This window comes from Erythrolamprus reginae, chromosome 5, assembly GCF_031021105.1.
Source record: "Erythrolamprus reginae isolate rEryReg1 chromosome 5, rEryReg1.hap1, whole genome shotgun sequence".
Classification (NCBI taxonomy): domain Eukaryota; kingdom Metazoa; phylum Chordata; class Lepidosauria; order Squamata; family Dipsadidae; genus Erythrolamprus; species Erythrolamprus reginae.
The window spans coordinates 107,226,974-107,241,857 of NC_091954.1; the positions used below are offsets into that span (position 1 = coordinate 107,226,974).

Genomic DNA, 14,884 nt, shown 5'->3' on the forward strand with positions numbered 1-14,884 from the left:
CTCTTTACCTTGATTTATTTAATGCTTGCTTTTGCTTATCTATATTACCAAAAATCAGATGTAAGGAAACGAGCTGTTGAAATTAAAACTAGTTCATATTGTTAACACAGTTGTACTGTACACCCGCCCATTCCTTTCTCCCTTTCTTTCTTTCTTTTTCTTTCTTTCTTTCTTTCTTCTTCTTCTTCCCTTTTTTCCTTCTTTCCTTTGTAAGTTTGTATGTTCATTAATTGTTTTGTCTTTATATCTTGGCTTATTGTCAAAACACACGATTATTGCTTATGTAATTTGCCATGTTTTAATTGTCAATTGTTATTATATGTTTTTAATGTATTCATTATATATTTGTAAATATTTTTTTTTATTTTTTTATTTTTTAATGAAATAGTCAAGTATGCTATCTTTCTGATTTACAGGACGAGCATGGCATAACCAAGATGGAAATGACCACTGTGACCACCTAAATCTATGGCATACCAATATCTTATTTACTTTAGTGCTATTTCTGTAACTTGGTTGCCATCCCCTTTCTTTTGGATCAAAGCACTGCTTTAATTTGTATTACTGTACTACCAATTCTGTTAGATACCAAAGCATTAACTCATTAGGCATATAAGTGTAATATAAAGTTTTAAATAAATGAAATGCTGAGCTATCTCTAGGTGGGAAGCTCTTGGGAAGCCCTATTTATATCAATTTAGCAGGATAAATATTCTAATTTCAGAAAACCCTTATGTGCAGAATGGCCTGCTGTGACTCAGCATGGATGCAACACACATAACAGACAAGAATGTCATTCTCCACATGAATGACGGATGCAATATTTTAAGCATTAATTTGACCCAAAATTTCATGGTGCAAATACATGTTTCCGCATTTAACCAGATCTTCCCCATTCTTAAAAGCAAACATCTTGCAACAAGCCATTATAACACTATTTTTGAAATTAAAACATGTTGAAACTATTAAAAAAAACTTGTCAAATTACTAGAGCTATGAGATAATTCATGTTTTTTTCATGTATTTTTATTGGAAAACAGTAGTTCCAGTACAGCTTTAAATCCAGCAAAACACAAATCAAAACTTCAAAAAAGGAAAAAGCACCGTATTAGCTTAATAAACATTTTATCTCTATTATACACAACACACACATACGTTCTAATTTTTATTTTGATTGTATTACTGTTGTTTGACATAAAATTGTTTGCAAAAATATAAAAAATGGAATGGTTTGTATTATTGGTAATTTGATGGTTCGGATGTAACTCAGATGTGAGATTTTTTTTAATATGACAAGATTTCCACAATTTAAAAAAACAACAACATTCCATCTAAGAGGATGAGAAATATGTGTTATATAATTTCACAAGTTATCTATCAGTACTTGTAAGGAAATACTGTACTGTATAACATCTTAGTTAAGCCACAAGCCTCAAAGAAACGCTTTGATTTTTCAGAACAGTAAAGACAATTTCACACATAGCACCACCCTTGTTGTATTGCAGTCATGTCTACAAATGGACTAAAGTCAGCAAATATACACAGCCCATACAGTTGTTGTCTTTAAGTGTATGGCAACCATCTAGCATTTCAAAGCCAGTATTTCTGCAGACAGGTGTCTTACTCTGCCTAGTCAACCTCGACTCTTGACACAAAACATTATCTTATACACCTCATTCTGCTCAACCATTCCCCTACTAAAAAAGTCTCAAGATGGCCAAGCAAGCCTCCGGAACCGCCTGCTACCGCACGAATCCCAGCAGCCGATAAGGTCCCACAGAGTTGGCCTTCTCCGGGTCCTGTCGACTAAACAATGTCGTCTGGCGGGCCCCGGGGAAGAGCCTTCTCTGTGGCGGCCCCAGCCCTCTGGAATCAACTCCCCCGAGATTAGAACTGCTCCCACCCTCCTTGTCTTCCATAAACTACTTAAGACCCACCTATACTGCCAGGCATGGGGGATTTGAGACACCTTTCCCCCAGGCTTATTATAATTTATGTTTGGTATGTATGAGCTGTTTGGTTTTTAATTATGATAGGGTTTTTAGTTTTTTTTAATATTAGATTTGTGCCAGTATAATATTGTTTTTATCGTTGTTGTGAGCCGCCCCTAGTCTTCGGAGAGGGGCGGCATACAAATCTAATAAATTATTATTATTATTATTATTATTATTATTATTATTATTATTATTATTATTATTATTATTATTATTGCTCACACCAAGCCATTTCAATCTGATTCAACAGGTTCCAATGCTCTTTCAGCCACACTTCAATTACAGCAATCGCTTTTTCTTTACAATTCTCCCTCTTTTAACTGTTTACAGGTAGTCCTCAAGTTACAACCATAACTGAGCCCAAAATTTATGTTGCTAAGTGAGAAATGTCTTAAGTGAGTTTTGCCTTATTTCACGACTACAGTTGTGGTTAGAAACATAGAAACATAGAAGACTGACGGCAGAAAAAGACCTCATGGTCCATCTAATCTGCCCTTATTACTATTTTCCTGTATTTTATCTTAGGATGGATATATGTTTTTCCCAGGCATGTTTACATTCAGTGACTGTGGATTTACCAACCACATCTGCTGGAAGTTTGTTCCAAGCATCTACTACTCTTTCAGTCAAATATTTTCTCACGTTGCTTCTGATCTTTCCCCCAACTAACCTCAGATTGTGCCCCCTTGTTCTTGTGTCCACTTTCCTATTAAAAACACTTCCCTCCTGAACCTAACCTACAAATCTAATAAATAATAATAATAATTTAACCCTTTAACATATTTAAAGTGATTAAAGTGAATCCTCATAGTTGTTAAGTGAATCTGGCTTCCCCACGGCTTTGTTTGTCAGAAGGTCACAAAAGGAAATCTTTCACATTAGACCTGCATGGTCTTAAATATGAACCAGCGACCAAGCGTCCAAATTTGGCTCCTCTGATCGTACAAATAGCAATAGCATAGCAAGAGCATTTAGAATTATATACCGCTTCATAATGCTTTTACAGCCCCTCTCTAAGCGCCTTCCAGAATCAGCCTATTGCCCCCAACAATCTGGGTCCTCATTTTTCCCACCTCGGAAGGATGGAAGGCTGAGGCAACCTTGAGCTGGTAGTGAGATTTGAACTGCTGAACTAAGGCTAGTAGTTAGTTAAAGCAGCCTTCAGTGCTGCACTCTAACCATTGTGCCATCCCGGCTCATAGAGATGCTGCGACGGCCGTTAAGCGTGAACCACGATCATAAGTCTCCCTTTTCCATTACCGTCATAGCTTAGAACTGTCACTAAATGAACCGTTGTAAGTCAAGGACTACCTGTACTCGATAAAGAGACGGAGCTACAACCTTTCCTGGGAAAAGGGATGAAACAATGCTTTTTAACACTGCAGTGGGCAAAGATGACAGACATAAACAATGCCGTTTGGCGGGACCCAGGGGAAGAGCCTTCTCTGTGGCAGCCCCGACCCTCTGGAATCAGCTCCCCCCAGAGATCAGAATTGCCCCTACCCTCCTTGCCTTTCATAAGCTGCTTAAAACCCACCTCTGTCGTCCGGCATGGGGGAATTGAGATTTTCTTCCCCCCAGGCCTATACAATTTATGGTATATTTGTGTGTATGTTTGGTTTTTAATAAGGGTTTTTAGTTATTTTAAATATTAGATTTGTTATATGTTGTTTTATTATTGTTGTTAGCCGCTCGGAGTCTACGGAGAGGGGCGGCATACAAATTTAATAAATAAATAAAGGAACAAACCAGTGCAGTATTGCCCCGATGGTAGTTTATTTATTTGTGCAACTTTTGTGCAATTTATTTGGACAATAATTCCCAATCCCCCTCCTTTCTCTCCACTCTCAAAGACACACACTCAGCTCACACTAAGGCTCTTCACACAAAAAAACACCACACCACAACCCTGCGCCAGCCTCTTCTTGGGACCGACAGTCGACTAAGAATTGCATGCTGGGCAGGCAGACGTTTTTTTCTTTATACCCGCCCTACCCCTTCCCACAACCACAGGTCCTTGGTTTGTTGGATGTCTCTTCTTATCATTTCACAGACACACAACAACCCCGCAAGGTAGGCCTTTCCAGAGGTGAAAGCCTTGGAACTGTCTCCATCCTTATAAAGCAGTGTTTCCCAACCTTGGCAACTTGAAGATATCTGGACTTCAACTCCCAGAATTCCCCAGCCAGCGAACGCTGGCTGGGGACTTCTGGGAGTTGAAGTCCAGATATCTTCAAGTTGCCAAGGTTGGGAAACACTTATAAAGGACTCCATGTCGGGCTTCGAACCGGCTTTGAGTGAGGGGTGGTGGTGGTGGTCGGTTCCCATTCACACGTGCACTCCCCTCCCTAGACCCCTCCCGACACGCGTGTTTCGTCCCCTTATAAATCCCCGCTTCTCTCCCCCCGCCCCATCCGCCCATTATTCCCCACCCAATATGGCCGGGAAGGATAGGATTTGTAGTCCACTATCCATCAGTCACGGGAGTCGCCGAGAGGCTTCACGGGCGTCCCCTTCCCCTCCTCACGATCCTCTTTCGCCCCCGCCCCCGGAAAGGGGGACGCCGCCGGTTAGCTTTTCCCAAGCCCCCCCCCTTATTTTTCTGGGGGGAAAGGGCGGGAAAAGGGAGACCCTTGCCTTCAAGGCGGACCGTACCAACGACTCGCGGGGGGGGAGCAAAAGCCGCAGTGACTCCCCTACCTGGCGGGAGAGCGCCGTGAACCGAGCAGGCCAGTCCGGGGCCTCCTACCGCCAGTGGAGGAAGGGAGAAATAAAAAAAAAGAGCAGGGGGCGCGGCCGGGAAACCTGTCCGTCAACGCTCCGGCCCTGCCCCTCTTCCCCCCACCTCCGCCGTCGGAAAGAGCCAATGGAAACGCCGCCCGCGGCTACAACTTTTCAGGCGGCCGGGACCGCCCACCTTTTCCCCACCCTCCCCCGTCGTCGCTTACTACGCGGGGTGGTACCGCCCCGCGCCTCGCTTGTTTTGTGGTCTTTAGGCGCGCCTTCGCTTTCCCGCCGCCCCGCCCGTCCCCCCTCCGTGCGTGTCCTAATGGAACGCGCCACCAGAAAAGCTGAGCAGGACAAAAGGGACGCCCGGCTCCTTGTGCAAACCACAATGCGGGGTACGGGGGGGGGTACGGGGGGGAGAGGCTCGGCTAGATCCACCGCCCGGTGGATCTCATTTAAAGGAATAGCTGGTCTCCTTTCCCGTCAGAAAGGTTTTTCTGACTCAAATCGGCACTGGGTTCGGGGGTACTAATGCGGAGGGTGCTTTTTATTATTATGCATATTATTGTACCATTCGTTATTATGCACGATTAGCGTTATGCATTTATTGGATTTCTTTATAACGCAAGAACTCCGCGCATGCCACTTTTCCTCCTCCCCATACAAGCAGGTCGCAAAATATAAGATTTTAAACGCAAAGCAGAGAGAACGCATCCTTCCTGTCAACGACTACTTCAGCTTCAACCACAACAACACGTGAGCACGCAACAGATACAACAGAGCCCTCCACTAGCAACAGAATACCCTACGCAACTAGACTTACAATCCTAGGTTTAGAAAGCTTAGAACTACGTCGCCTTAAACACGAGCTAAGCATTGCCCATAAAATCTGCTACAACATCCTTCCTGTCAAGGACTACTTCACCTTCAACCACAACAACACACGAGCACGCAACAGATACTGTACAACCTTAATGTAAACCACTCTAAACTGCATTGCAGGAAATACGAATTTAGCAACCCAGTAGTTGATGCATGGAACTCATGACCAGACTCTGTAGTATCATCACCTAACCCCCCAAACTTTACTCTTAGAGTAGACTATCCACTGTTGACCTCTCCCGATTCCCAAGAGGTCAGTAAGGGGTGTGTATAAGTGCACCAGAATGCCTTCTGTCCCCTGTTCTAATGTTTCTTTTTTTACTAGTATCATGTATATAAATATTGTTATATCTTTGTATACCACCAATATGTACTTGACAAAACAAACAAAAATAACACAGTTATTAATAACGGCAAGGAACATAATAAAAGAACATTTCATCCAATGCCGTGCACTGACTAAAAGTGAGCCATAATTTATTTATTATTTCATTCGATTGCCCAATGCTGAAGGACTTAGGGTGGCTTACAACAATATAAAATACAAAAAAGCAATTAAAAAGAAGTCAAGTATACAATCGAACAATAAAACCAGATTAAAACCCATAATCAACTAAATAACCAGCATACATGCATGACATTCATACAGTTTGACCATGATAGTTGTTAATTCATGGCCCTTTTTTTCAGCCCTTTTATAAGCAAACCTGGCCAACTTCTCATTTATTACATAAATCATAGATAAACAAGCCATGATTTAAGCTGGATTAACCGAGTTACCAAAACTTTGGGTTGTTGTTTTTTTCCTCAGCCCCACTGCTACACCTGCTGTCTGTAGATGCACAGAATTGCAGCGTTAAATGATTTTTACTCCAAACATTTAAATCAGGATTTTAAAAAAAGTCTTGCCACGATTAATAAAACAAATGTATACATTTAATGATAAGTATGTAAATTTAGTGTTTCCTTGTATGAGAAAAGGAAATGCATTTTCTTACTGATTGGCTAGAATAATCTTAGCAAAGTAGATTTATCTTTTTAACATAATTCAATTTCTCGTATGCAAAATATAGTGGCAATAAGTGTGTGATAAAAGAAGAGATGGGATCACAGATAATGGAGGCTGATTAATATAAAAGATACATTGAAGTGGTCTGAAGGAATTGAATTGCAAAACAATTATATAAAGGAAGAGGCTAGAAGGGGAAAAACAAAAGTCATAGTTGGATGGAACCCATAAAATCTTCAAAAAGAAAATAACCAGAAATTATCTGGTTTGTAGTGTTTTGTTTGTTTTGTTGTTTGTTAGATTTGTTATTTGCAGTGAATGGCTGCAAAATAATTTACTAACACACTGTGGACGTGGCTTATTTTGTGGGTGTGGCCATGTGAACAGGTAGGAGTGGCTTGATGATCATGTGACAGGGTGATTTAAAGGTCATGTGACTGGCATAAAGGTGGCCAACTTGACATCACTCAAGGGTTTGGGTTAGGATGCCTGGCCTCTCCTCAACTCAAAGAGATACAATTATCCTTATTATTACTGAACATCCAAAATATACTATTTAATTCTGTATATACAGGGGTGGACAGCAGGCAAGATGGGGTGGAACACAGTTCCACCAGCGGAAATGAAGATGTGTGTGCAGCTCCAGCTGATTGGCAGCTGTCACTTCCTGGATTACTGGTCTCAGCTCGGCTCTCCTTTTTTTCTGTGCTGCTGTGCTCCTTGCTTTTTTCCTCTTTCCTCCTTCCTGACTTCGGAGGAGCTTCCCTCTCTCCTGCCCAGCTCCTCTCCAGCCTCACGAGGCCACCTCCCACCTGAGGTGCAAGCAGAAGTCATGGGTGGAAGCAGCGCTGGCAGCATTTATGCTTCTGGCAGCACCCCTTCCCCTAGCTACCCAGCCTGAGGTGGGGGGACGGAAGGAAAAATGAAGCAAATTGTCATCCCAGCGAACGACACTGGTAAGGTTGTAAGTCAAGTACAGTGGAACCCCGACATACGAGCAGCTCTACTTACGAGCTACTCGAGATACGAGCTGGGAGAGTAGAGAAATTTTTGCTCGACTCACGAGCTTCCATTCGGGATACGAGCCGAGAAGAGCCGGCCTGGCTTGCTTTGCTTCCGAGCTGATGCAGAGCCGAATAAAGCATCACGCCCCTCTGACGCTTTCGGCGGCTTCCGAAGCGATGCTGGGCTCTTTTGCCGCCAAAAGCGTCAGGGGGGCGTGACGCTTTATTCGGCTCTGCAAAGCAAACCAGCCTGGCTCTTCTCCGTTCGTATCCAGCGCTTGGTGAGTCCTTGGCTTCTGCTGGGGGTGGGGGGATCTGAACGCTTTCTGCTGGGGGTAGGGGGATCTGAATGCTCTCCCTGGCTGGGAGCACTTTCGCTGCGAGAGAGGGCTTTCCCGAAAGGGACGGAGAAAGCCCTCTCTCGCAGCGAAAGTGCTCCCAGCCAGGAGGCTGCGAGAGAGGGCTTTCTCCGCCCTTTCAAGAAAGCGCGCCTGTCTGAAAAGATCGCCGCCGGTCTGGTAGGGTTTTGCAGCAACCTCCGAGCAACCTGGGCTCGGAGGTTGCTGCAAAACCCCACCGGACCGGCGGCGATCTTTTCAGACAGGCGTGCCGATTCTCCGCTTTTAGCAGTGAGCGGAGAATCGGCGCGCCTGTCTGAAAAGCTCGTAGCCGGCATGGAACATCCCCCCATGCCAGCTACGAGCTTTTCAGGCAGGCGCGCCGATTCTCCGCTCACTCCAGGTGAGCGGCGAATCGGCGCATCTGTTTAAAAAGATCGTAGCCGGCATGGAACATCCCCCCATGCCAGCTACGAGCTTTTCAGGCAGGCGCGCCAATTCTCCGCTCACTCCGGGTGAGCGGCGAATCGGCGCATCTGTTTAAAAAGATCGTAGCCGGCATGGAACATCCCCCCATGCCAGCTACGAGCTTTTCAGGCAGGCGCGCCGATTCTCCGCTCACTCCGGGTGAGCGGCGAATCGGCGCATCTGTTTAAAAAGATCGTAGCCGGCATGGAACATCCCCCCATGCCAGCTACGAGCTTTTCAGGCAGCCGCGCCGATTCTCCGCTCACTCCGGGTGAGCGGCGAATCGGCGCATCTGTTTAAAAAGATCGTAGCCGGCATGGAACATCCCCCCATGCCAGCTACGAGCTTTTCAGGCAGCCGCGCCGATTCTCCGCTCACTCCGGGTGAGCGGCGAATCGGCGCATCTGTTTAAAAAGATCGTAGCCGGCATGGAACATCCCCCCCATGCCGGCTCCGAAGCACCGGGCACCCCTCAGCCGACGTCTTTTCCCCTCAGCCTCGGGCTTGCACGCATTAATCACTTTTCCATTGTTTCCTATGGGAAACAATGCTTCGACCTACGAGCTCTTCGACATACGAGGTTCCTTCCGGAACCAATTAAATTCGTATGTCGGGGTTCCACTGTACTTAACAGTTCACTTGAACAATGATGATCGTTCAGGCCGCTCCCATCTGGTCACATAGCTGGCATGCCACTCCTACCCAGTCACATGACCATTTAGCCACCCCCACAAAATAAGCCACACCCACAGTGTGGCAGTAAAATTTTTGGCTGCCCATTACTGTGTATATACAGTATATGCCATACGGGTACATACATGTTACACACAGGCACACAAAAATATACATTATCTACTATACAAAGTGTATGTACACACACGCACGCACAGCTCTTCTAAAACTATACACATTCAACCTCATTTACTGTGATAGGGAAAACATACCCAGAGCCCAGAAGGGGGGGAAAAGAAAAAAATTCAAAATTTATCCACTGGTTCTTCTGTAGGAGCCCATCACTGATTATTTGTTATATCCTTTATATAGGTTTGAAGATGTATTTATGTATTTATTTATGATCCTTCGTTCATCGTGGGGATTACGTTCCAGGACCACCCGCGATAAATGAAAATCCGCGAAGTAGAGATGCTATATTTATAATGTAAATACATTTAAAAAATGTAAAAAGCACAGCAACACCCACTCTCGACGCCGCTCGCCCCTCTGCTGCCCGCCCCTTGCCCAGCACTCATTTTTACCTGTGCCTTAAACCAGGAGAGAAGGGGATGAGACGGGGTGGTGGTGAGAGAGACACGCCAGAGGGCAGGGTCCATTTCAGAGCAGGTGAAGGGAGAACAAAACGCCCAAGGAAAGCAGAGGCGAGGCAGGGTGGTCAGCTCTCCGAGGGGACGCCGGGTGATGGCCCCCCGCCCTGCCCCATTGTGGTTGCAGCCTTTTAATTTCCTCCCTCTGCGGAAGCAGCTGCTTTAGGATCGGGGGTGGGGATGTCAAAAGAGTGTGCTGCCCAAAAACCCGCGATGCATTGAAGCTGCGGAAGGTGAACCGTGAAGTGGCAAGGGATCACGGTATATGTATTTCTTTTTTGCTCTTTAGTGCTTTCTTTCTGTATGTCCCTTCATGGCATCGGACCAGAATATCTCCGGGACCGCCTTCTGCCGCACAGATCCCAGCGACCGGTTAGGTGCCACAGAGTCGGCCTTCTCCAGGTCCCGTCGACTAAACAATGTCGTTTGGCGGGACCCAGGAGAAGAGCCTTCTCTGTGGCGGCCCCAACTCTCTGGAACCAGCTCCCCCCAGAGATCAGAATTGCCCCCAATTTATGCATGGTATGTTTGTGTGTATGTTTGGTTTTTTAATAAGGGTTTTTAGTTATTTTAAATATTAGATTTGTCATATGCTGTTTTGTTATTGTTGTTAGCCGCCCCGAGTCTACGGAGAGGGGCGGCATACAAATCTAATAACTAACTAACTAACTAACTAACTAACTAACTAACTAACTAAATAAATAAATAAATAAATAAATAAATAAATAAATAAATGTTTTTTAAAATTACTTCATAAAAACTATTTTAAAAAAGAAAAGAAAATGGTGAAACCAGTGGTTCCCAACCTTTTTTTTGGCCATGCCCCACCTACGCATCTCTAAAATTTATTTATTTAATTGCATTTGTATGCCGCCCCTCTCTGAGGACTCGGGGCGGCTCACAGTATATACAAAAATGAACAATACTATAAATCCAATTAATACTACATTAAAAACAACCATTATATTCAATTAAAAGAAAGTAAAACCTATCAAACCAATCATTCCACACTCATACTTAAAACATTCATTGATCAGGGGGAAGATCTAAAAGTCCCAAGCCTGGCGGCAAAGATGAGTTTTTAAGCTTTTGGAAGGCGAGGAGGGTGGAGGCAGTGCGAATCTCTGGGGGGAGCTGATTCCAGAGGGTCGGGGCTCCCACAGAGAAGGCTCTTCCCCTAGGTCCTGCCAGCCGACATTGTTTGGTCGACGGGACCCTAAGGTGGCCAACTCTGTGGGACCTCATCGGTCGCTGGGATTTGTGTGGCAGAAGGCGGTCTTGAAGATAATCTGGTCCTATGCTGATGACCTCCGTGCAGTAATGGGTTCCTACCGAAATGTTAAAGGACGCTGCACCCATAGTAAAAGTTGTGTGCAAACCCATTAGGAAAGAAATAAAAGGTCAGAATTTGGGTAGGAGGAAGAAGAGTGAGAAGAGGAGGAGGACAGCCACTGATGAAGGAAGAAGGTGAGGTGAGGGAAATTTTTAAAAATTCAAAACTTTAAGGCAACAAGATCATATGCTGCAACGTCCTGCCTGTCGGCGACTACTTCAGCTTCAACTACAACAACACAAGAGCACACAACAGATTTAAACTTAATATTAACCGCTCCAAACTTGACTGTAAAAAATATGACTTCAAGTAACCAGGTTGTCGAAGCGTGGAACTCATTACCGGACTCCATAGTGTCATCCCCAAACCCCCAACACTTTACCCTTAGATTATCTACGGTTGACCTATCCAGATTCCTAAGAGGTCAGTAAGGGGCAAGTACAAGTGCACTAGAGTGCCTTCCGTTCCCTGTCCTATTGCTCTCCTATATCTCCTATACCTTTCTTCTATTCCTATATCTCTTCTTCTATTCTTTCATTGATATGTTCTATTACTATACCTTCTTTTCTATTATTTCTTAGATATATTTTACCATGAGTATCTCCTCTATAACCTTCATCATGTATTTTACTATGTGGATATAGATAGATACCCACTAAAACCCTCATTGTGTATTGGACAAAATAAATAAAAAATAAATTTAAAAAAAAAAAGAGAGAGACTCTGAGGTGGCGAGGAGGAGCACGTGCCTCCCATACACCCAGTGTGAGGCTGCCTCCCATACTCTGCGCCAGAGAGAGAAACCCAGAGGGAATGGCAGGAAACTGGCCGGGCCTTTGTGCCGCTCTCAAATTTCCTGGGAAATTTTTCCAGGCTCGGGTTCTTAAATAGAAAGTAGTTCTTATTAGATGCAAGAAAATCTTGAACACCCGGTTCTTATCTAGAAAAATTCTTAAGTACAGGCGTTCTTAGGTAGAGGTACCACTGTATATTGTCCTCAGAAAAGTATTTACCAGTCATAATTTTTTTAAAATTTTTCTCTAACATAAAGTAAAAAACAATGCATAGTTTCAAACAGAAAATCAAGATCATTATCAAACATATACAATTTATTTCTTTTTTCTTTGTAATCGTTCAGTGGAGGCTCTTATATCTCTTTCTTTCACAAAAGGACTGTAGAAACATATAATATCTTATACAGTATATTCAAAAACCTCTTAAAATATAGCTTTTCTCCATCTAATATTAAAACATTACAATAACCTTTATATTAATCGCTGGTCATCAAATTCACATCTTATTTGAGTCTATTGAGCTAATTGTTCCAGAAAGCAAAGTACAGTACAGTACTCTGAATGTAGCTTTTTTTCCCCCTGCCCTAACTAGCTGCTAATGATCTTCCCAGCTCATACTTTGCAGATTCTTTCATTGTTACTCACTGCAAAGAATGTTTTCCAAGCCCTAAGTCTTTGCTGGGTTTTTTTCATTGCTCTACTTGCTCAGAATGCTTCTTTCCAGCCCTAACGAAGTGCTAACAATGTTCCCAGCTCTTAGGCCTTGCAAGCTCTTTCACTGTTACTCTCTTCAAAGAATATTTTCCAAGCCCTAAGTCTTTGCTGGGTTTTTTTCATTGCTCTACTTGCCCAGAATGCTTCTTTCCAGCCCTAATGAGGTGCTAACAATGTTCCCAGCTCTTAGGCCTTGCAAGCTCTTTCACTGTTACTCTCTGCAAAGAATATTTTCCAAGTACTAAGTCTTTGCAGGGGTTTTTTTCATTGCTTTACTTGCTCAGCTCTTACCAGCTTGCAAGCTCTGTCACTGTTACTCTCTCCGAATTAAGGTTTTTTTAAAGCCCTAACCAGGGTATAAAATAATGTGCTGAAGCTGACCAGAATGGATGCCAGCCAAATCAATATTTGGTAAGCAGATTTTTTTCCCCAATTTTCCTCCCCCCAAATTAAGGACTCAATGGGCTTTGGCCTGATTCAGCAGGGCTCTTCTTAGGTTCTTATATAGTCAAATTAGATTGCGTGTGTTTTTCCTGCAGAGCACACCATCGAATTATGTTTAACGAAATCATGACAAATGGTTATTAGCCAAAGGATAATGCTACACCTGTACCGCATGGTGTTATGCTGTACTTCGGGGGCAGCTGGTAACCTGATCAAATTTGGCTTCATCGTGTGGAATGGAATTAATCAAGCCTAGAGTTGTGCATACGAAGCCTTTCTCCCACCGGAGACTTATATTTAATGCGCTGGCATAGAGTGTGGCACCGTGCCCAATGTCAAAAAGAGAACTGAGAGAACCAGCCAAACTTCGTCTGCCACCCGTTGCCCTATGCATGGTGGAACGTGTTAATAGAGATTAAGAGTGTGCAAATGTTTGATTTAGGCGGAGCGCTTATTGGTCCACCAGTAGGCAGACATAATCAACTAGAAAGGGAAGAAGTATTTTTAATCAGCTGCTACACAGTTTTGCACGTTTACCCAAGAACAAGGGGACACAATCTGAAGTTAGTTGGGGGAAAGATCAAAAGCAACGTGAGAAAATATTATTTCATATAACAAGCAGGAAGAGGGAGATTATGATCCCGCTGAATAGAGTGCTGGTGAGACCACATCTGGAATACTGTGTCCAGTTGTGGAGACCTCACCTACAAAAAGATATTGACAAAATTGAACGGGTCCAAAGACGGGCTACACGAATGATGGAAGGTCTTAAGCATAAAACGTATCAGGAAAGACTTAATGAACTCAATCTGTATAGGAAAAGGGGGGACATGATCGAAACATTTAAATATGTTAAAGGGTTAAATAAGGTTCAGGAGGGAAGTGTTTTTAATAGGAAAGTGAACACAAGAACAAGGGGGCGCAATCTGAAGTTAGTTGGGGGAAAGATCAAAAGCAACGTGAGAAAATATTATTTCACTGAAAGAGTAGTAGATCCTTGGAACAAACTTCCAGCAGACGTGGTTGGTAAATCCACAGTAACTGAATTTAAACATGCCTGGGATAAACATATCCATCCTAAGATAAAATACAGGAAATAGTATAAGGGCAGACTAGATGGACCATGAGGTCTTTTTCTGCCGTCAGTCTTCTATGTTTCTATGTTTCTATGTTTCTACTTGGAGGCAAGGCCCGTCTATTGCTATGGGCTACAATTGAAGTCTTAGGGAAGCACAAACTTCCACCAAACTCATAACAGTTTAACTTGGCATCAGGCACATAAACTAAACCTTACCCGTCTCAGAAAAAAACATTTTCATGATTTAAAACAAAAGGAGGTAGCTACACTAGTACTACCATGGCTTCGAATAGAATAGAATAGAATTATTTATTGGCCAAGGGTGATTGGACACACAAGGAATTTGTCTTTGGTGCATATGCTCTCAGTGTCCATAAAAGAAAAAGATACATTTGTCAAGAACCATGTGGTACAACACTTAATGATTGTCATAGGGGTCAAATAAGCAATGAAGAAACAATCAATATTAGTAAAAATCAAATAAAAATAAAATTAATAAAAATTAAACAACCATTCCTACCATTCTCAAGAAAGGTAAATTAAATCCCAAGTGTTGCAAAGCAGTAGCAAAAAATATACAGCGGATGTTGAGAAATCCACATTAAAAGGCCAGCTTTTTTGAGATGCAAAAAAATTCAGGCCCAGATAAACCACTTCAACATTTTCCCTCCACACCTTGTAATATAAAATACATGTTGCACAATTCAATTATAAATAAACAAATCTTTTTGGGGAGGTGGGGGAATAATAAAAATAGGAAGACTTATATACTGCTTC

General features: G+C 43.2%; 1 protein-coding gene across 4 annotated transcripts in view; it reads right to left on the minus strand.

Annotated features, from left to right (window-relative positions):
* Positions 1–14,884, minus strand: part of GNB4 (G protein subunit beta 4) — an 82,735-nt gene that overhangs the window by 58,469 nt on the left and 9,382 nt on the right. Inside the window, exon 1 of one of the 4 annotated variants that reach the window (XM_070753667.1) lies at positions 4,695–4,837. The exons of 2 other annotated variants lie outside the window; for them this stretch is intronic. The gene's annotated coding sequence lies outside the window, so the exon portion shown is untranslated. Of the gene's footprint in view, positions 1–4,694; positions 4,838–14,884 lie in introns of those variants that run through there. One more of the 4 variants, XM_070753665.1, reaches the window with a different exon arrangement.